General features: G+C 28.8%; 1 pseudogene; it reads left to right on the forward strand.

Annotated features, from left to right (window-relative positions):
- The first annotated feature begins 11 nt into the window (after positions 1–11).
- Positions 12–1,170, forward strand: LOC118187633 (glutathione S-transferase class-mu 26 kDa isozyme 47 pseudogene; annotated as a pseudogene).
- The last annotated feature ends 4,880 nt before the right edge of the window (positions 1,171–6,050 follow it).

The following is a 6,050-nucleotide window of genomic DNA, read 5'->3' on the forward strand; positions in this document are numbered from 1 at the left end:
ATAACAATATTTTGAGATAGCAAAAGAAATATATAGTCTGGCGTTTCGCTTCAGCTTTCTACTCACATTTGCTACTTAGAATCCTCAGTTCACAAGCCATTTTTGTCAAGTATGAGTAGAAGCACGGTAGGTTATTGGAATATCCGCGGGTTGGCTGAACCCATTAGATACCTTTTACATTACAAAAAAGTAGATTTTGAGGACAAACGTTATGGTGATTGGCAGAAGGATAAATTTCAATTAAATCTGGATTTCCCTAACTTACCTTATTACATTGATGATAAGGTGAGGTTGACTCAGAGCACAGCTATCTTAAGGTACTTAGCAAGAAAGTATGGTCTAGATGGCAAGACGGAAGAGCAAACGGTGCGTATCGAGTTAGTTGAACAAGAGATCTCCGATTTTCGTACACGTTTTATGGAAATGTGCTACAATCCAGAATTTGAAAAGCTCAAGGAACAATTTGTGAATAGTGTTCCAGCTCAACTGAAGCTTTTTGCTGCATTCCTTGGAGACAGAAAATTCCTAGCTGGCGATGAGGTTACTTATGTTGATTTCATGGCGTACGATACATTCGACTTCTATCGCTATCTCATTCCTGGAGTTTACGACGATTTTCCTACTCTCAAAAGCTACCAAGACAGAATAGCAGCTCTACCCGAGTTACAAGAATATTTCCAGTCTTCAACTTACAGACGATGGCCGATTTGGGGGCCTACAGCTTATTTCGGACGAAAAGGACCAGAGCCAAAGAGAGTGTGACTTAAGTGTTTTGTTTCAGAGTGACTATTAGATCCGTGGATCAATATTAAATAAATTTATTTTAACATTTGTAAAAGGAATTTGAAGTCAGCTTCTCTTCATGCGACTATGATAGTAAGCTTAACCGTATGTAGATAAGCTTAACGGTATGTGTAAGTATGAAATGTGTGAAATAAGTATTTCTATGAAATAAGCTTAACAGTATGTAGAATTGTTGTATCAAACTATTTCTTTGATATGAGTGTCATTAAAAACATAACTATAAAAATTTAAGCACATGCATGAATTTTTTGATAAATTTTGTTCGGACAATTGTATTAATATCTTTGTTTATAAATGTTAAAGAAACTTCTTTAGCACTTTGGTAAAATTAAAATGTATTTTTAGAGTGAATTTAACCAGGAAAAATCTGATCCGTGTTTTTTATTTGTGTGGAAACCTTTTTATACTTTCTAGTAGAATTTTTACATGGTGCATAATCGTGAACATCTTCTCCGGCTTATGAAATAGTATCGAAATTGTGCTTTTTTTTTATAATTTTATGTATTTTCATGATCTTTCGTTTGAATTTTTAAAATTTTATTAACCTAGCTGAGCTTAACTAAACTGAGTTTTATTAAGATTGCTAGCGGAAACTTCATGAGCTTTTGAAATTAACACCTTACAATTTAATTATTAATTCATACTGCTGATGTTTTGCTTTAGCTTTTCAAGCTTAACAGCAGTTTAGTTTCGTTTGAGAGTTATGTTAAAATTTATTTCAGTATGTATCTTACCATTTTTGCAGTCTCCATTTCCATGAATTCAAATTATGAAAGCACTATATTGCCACCTTGAGTGAAATTTCCTTCATTCTCCTAAACTAGCTGCGTTTTATTTTTTGTGTGAGCCACTACAAGAATAAAGAATTAAGGATAATAACCTTTCTTTAAGTAATGTAATATCCTTTTCCAAATAAATATGTAAAGTATAGAAAAAAGAAGTACTGTGATAAACTTCAGTGGACTGGTAAAAAAATAAAATATGGCTTCATTAAACAATCAGGTGCATAGTGCATTAATAATAACAGTAATAAGTGCATTAATAAGTAGAAAAATTATTAGTCTATATTTAATCATAAAAAGGTTATTAACAAAGGAAATAAATGTAAAGTCTAGAAAAAAAGAAGTAGTGCAATAAACTCCGATGGACTGGTAAAATAATAAAAATACGGCTTCATTACACAATAAGGTGAATAGTGCATTAATACTCATAGTAATAAGTGCATTAATAAGTAGTAAAAATGATTAGTCTTTACTTAATCATAAAAAGGTTTTTTACAAAAGAAATGTTTATAGTACACAGACAATAATGTACACAGACAATGCCTTAAATTATAATATAATCTAGAAATAAAACAGTAATAGAACCTTATAACGTAGGTAAAGCTATGGAACAGAGCTAAGAAATAAACAGCAAAAATAATAAAATAATAGGAAATAAAATCTTCATTGGGTTAATCTATAGTAAATAAATATGAATCAAATAAGCTCAGTTTCAAGCAGTAGTTTGCATCAAGCAGGTTAAAAATATTCTTCACAGTAAACCAGTTTATTACCAGAAATCTGTCAAAATCCTATTTTTTTTTTTTTTTTTTTTTTTTTATTTCTCAAATATTAAATTGAATATTTGTCAAATTGGAGATTCTCATTTTTCTTCACGTTTGATTGAACTTTAAGAAATACAATACAGATTAATTAGCTTAAAATGATCTCAGTATTCCAAACAAAAGGTTTTTCGCTTTATGCAGTTAAGTATTACTTAAGTTTTATATCTTTGCGTTACTTTCAACACATTGTTTAATTTATTTTTTAGCAAATGCATCAAAACCTCGCAATTTCTTATTTTAGGCATAAAATGTGTTTCGGTTTAATTTACTTTTTAAATTAAGTTTTTTATGTAATTGCCATTGCTTTCATATTATTTATAAATTACTGAAATATTAAAAAATTTAGAAAATATTTAAGAAAACCTTTTTCGGTTCGTCAATTTTCATAATTTCTAAAATATTTCTTTCAAGATACGTTTAAAATGACTTTTATGTTTCAGCTTAAATTTTCTACAGAAATATGCACTAGCCTTTCAAAAAATGCATTGATGGTTATTATAATATAAAGTCTCTTATACTACGAAAATAAAACATATAACAAATATTGGATATTCCAAGAAGGCGGCTACAAGCTTTATTTTCGTAATTATCGATTCTAAACGTATTTTTCTGGCTATAAGATTTCTTAAAATAAGGTAGAAAATTTTTATTTGCCATTTTTATTTCAATTTCAAAGGTAAGATTAAAATTACTTTTTTTATGCGGTCAAAGTAAAATACAAATGTTAGCTAATAAAATGTTCATCCTGCTCTAACAAGTTATACGAAGAAAGATTCTTTGAATGCAATATTCAGCAAAATATTTTCTATTGCAAAGGAATTATAGTAACCGCAAAGACAATAACATATTCTGTTTCAATGAAAACGAAAGATTTCTCTCCTTCTTACAAAATAAGCTTTCATTTAATACTTATAAAATAATCAATGAATTAAAAGAAGAAAAATAATTTATCGCGCAATTTAATGGGAGCAAGGAGTTAAATAACTTTCTTTACAAAATTAATCTATAATTTTATACTGCGAATAATAAAAGCGTGGAGCACACTGCATAATTTAAGTTAACGACTTGCTCTTTCGACAATGCAGTTCGATTATTTGATTTCGGTATTTAAGCATCCCCGCGTTTATTATGGTATAAAATTGTAGATGAAGAGACGTAATTACTTTATACTTCCCATTAAACTACATGATAAATTATTTGGCTCATTAATTGTTTTATGAGTTCAAGCGATTTTCGAAAATTCGCCCAAACATCAGGAATTATTTAAAAAATGTCATTCAAAAGATTTGTTTCTGCTCTATTTGACGACGCAAATAGTAAAATCTTTTACTTCTTTTTAAACAAAGCCATGTGTGAAAAGTCGTTTAAACTTACAGAAAAAATAAATAAACATAACAGAATAAATAAATAGACTTTTGAAAAAAATCGCTTCACTGCATTATATTATCATCATTATTATATTATACAAAATAAGATATAGATAACTTACCAGAAAATAGTTTAAAAATCGATGACGAACTTTTGACCACAGCGACAAGCAAACTAAATGAACGCTTATAAAAATATTAATTTCTGAATCAATTCTATCTTGTAATTACAAGTAAAATTTCAGGGATTATTTAATTTAAACTGAAAATGTGTATTGGGAAATGATTAAATTAGTATCTTTGTTTTTTAATATCTTCACGAATTTTCTTCTAAAAATATGGAACTTTGCTTGTTTAATTTATTAAAAATTCGTACTAATTATTTTAAATTTCATTTTGTGCTTTGCAAAAATTATATAACAAGTCATTTTGCGTTTACATGAACTTTCTGTCTTGAGTGCTAAAGCTTGTTTTAAGAAACAACTTTGCAACTGAAATACGCATCTAAGTTCAGTATTTAATAAAACAAAATATATATTAGACTCTTGAAACATTTTGAAGAATATATATATGTATATATATATATATATATGATGCGACAAATAGTATATCAAACTTACTTTACCAGGAATGAAGGCTTCATGCACAACGGCACTACATATGAAGAGATCCATTTAAAATAATATTACGATGCTTTCAGATTGTAATTGCTACATTCGCATTCTTATTTATCAATGGGAGAAAAGCCTCAGTCCATTTGGCAGCTAAATTCAGTTTTGGCATCAGAAGATTAAAATCAGAAATAAAATACTGAGACTAACTGTTGCAATATGAAAATGCTGTGCTTGTAATTAGTCATCAGAAACTTTACGGATACATAACAATGAACAAACTATTATTAGATTCACTTCTATCATGTCTGAGAATGCCAAAGTTTGCACTGGCACTCAACGAATCCTAGAATAAATTTTCCTATAGTATATACATTTATTTAGGATTCACTTTCAGTACTTTCATGGTTAAATTCAAATTTTAAGTTTGAATACAAATGTAGTCTCAAAAAAGGGTACAGTATTAAGAAGTTAATATTATTAAAAAGAAGACTATTGATATAGGAAATTAATGCATTAGTAAAATGTTCATCAATGGGCACATAAAACACTTGGAAAATGTTTGTTTTTCAAGTTTATGAAGGGAAGTGTACCCACCAAGTTCCTAAATTAATAATTGAAAAAATATTATAGGCCTTCCCCACACTAGCGAAGCGAGGGGAAGCAAGGGCTCGGAGCTTTGCTCGCAGGGAGAGGACAAGTGGTCCCAAGACAACAACAACAACAACAAAAAAAAAAAAAAAAAAAAAAAAAAAAAAAGATTTCTCGGGGAATTTCAATTTTTATTTTGATCGATTTCTGGAAAATATATTTTAAATTAATAACAAAATATAAGTAATTGTTTTCTTTCTTGATTTGTCTGCTAACGTATATGTGATAAATATTGTTTGCAGTAAGCCAGTCAAATATCAAAGTATGCAAAACGTTTTTTTTTCTTTCTTTCTGAACAATTTATTTTTTTAAAACAGCGATATATTTTTATTTTTTTAAACGAAATGCACGTTTAACTCAAGCATGTTATGTTAAAATGATAACAGTACACGACAGTCTTTTATTATATTATAAGCCCTTCAACCTTGGACTATTATTAATTCGGGGGCCGAAATATAACTTTGTTATGCATTTTATTTTTTAACATGTTTTCGAAGATTCTATTATTCAGTGTAGTATCAGTAAAATTGTTAACAGTTTTCAATAAAATAATTGAAACGATAGATAATATTGAAATTTTATTGCTATATTGTTTGCACTTCGAAACAAAGTAAGCTGTCATTTTTATAATTTATTTACTGCTGCTGTGTTGTTCGAAAGTAATATCTCGATAATATAATAAAAATATTTTTTTATTTAGACCATGCCAATGCCAGGGAAAATATTAGGGTTTTCTAAATCGTAAAAGGAAACTAGAATAAAGCTGCTATCGAACCAAATTAGTACAGAAAGGATTATTTGTGGATCCCTCATATTTCAGCACGAATCCAGTCTAAATGCAGAAGCAACACCAGCTAATCGTCTAAAATCCTGGTTCTTTCGACAGGTCAGTAATGAAGAAGAAACTAAGTTAATCTACTATCTTGCTTATTATATTCACCAAACAATAATGCAGGGTACTGCTTTTTTTGCTTACTGCTTATTATACCAAATTCTGCTACACAGTTATCT

Source organism: Stegodyphus dumicola, chromosome 8, assembly GCF_044657685.1.
Source record: "Stegodyphus dumicola isolate Sdum_Otavi_A_Nest chromosome 8, ASM4465768v1".
Classification (NCBI taxonomy): domain Eukaryota; kingdom Metazoa; phylum Arthropoda; class Arachnida; order Araneae; family Eresidae; genus Stegodyphus; species Stegodyphus dumicola.